Source organism: Penaeus monodon, chromosome 22 (assembly GCF_015228065.2).
Source record: "Penaeus monodon isolate SGIC_2016 chromosome 22, NSTDA_Pmon_1, whole genome shotgun sequence".
Taxonomy (NCBI): domain Eukaryota; kingdom Metazoa; phylum Arthropoda; class Malacostraca; order Decapoda; family Penaeidae; genus Penaeus; species Penaeus monodon.
The window spans coordinates 11031559-11032022 of record NC_051407.1 but is presented as its reverse complement, the minus strand read 5'-3'; the positions used below and the strand labels follow the sequence as shown (position 1 = coordinate 11032022).

The window sequence follows — 464 nt, the reverse complement described above, 5'->3', positions numbered from 1 at the left end:
CCTAATAAATGTCCACAAAACGACACTCATATCTATCCGTGTGTTCATATCTCTCCGTTTAAGCAAGCACCCAACAGGAAATATTTCATCAGCAACCTATATCCACATGAATCCCCACTGACACACCATACCTTGTCTTCTTTTCGCTAGGCAGTGTTAGCGGACTCGTTTCAAGATGAAGGACTTTGATGACGTAATGACCAATGTTGGAAGTCACGGGCCATACCAGCGCCGAGTATTATTGGGTATCATATGCCCTACCAGTGTTCTTGCCGCTATGACAGTGAGTACCTTGTTTTGGATATATGGCTGGGTCGACATTGCATTACGTATTTGGTATTTGTACTTGATTTTTACTCGCTGCTGGCGAATATAAAAGAAAAAGATGAAAGGTTTAGGAGTTGATGTTAGAACACTGTAATAGACAACAAAACGAATAAAAAGAAATGTATTGATCTCGTTGA

General features: G+C 40.5%; 1 protein-coding gene across 1 annotated transcript in view; it reads left to right on the top strand.

The window, feature by feature from the left end:
* Positions 1 to 464, top strand: part of LOC119587332 (organic cation transporter 1-like) — a 23263-nt gene that overhangs the window by 5721 nt on the left and 17078 nt on the right. The window lies entirely within an intron of this gene.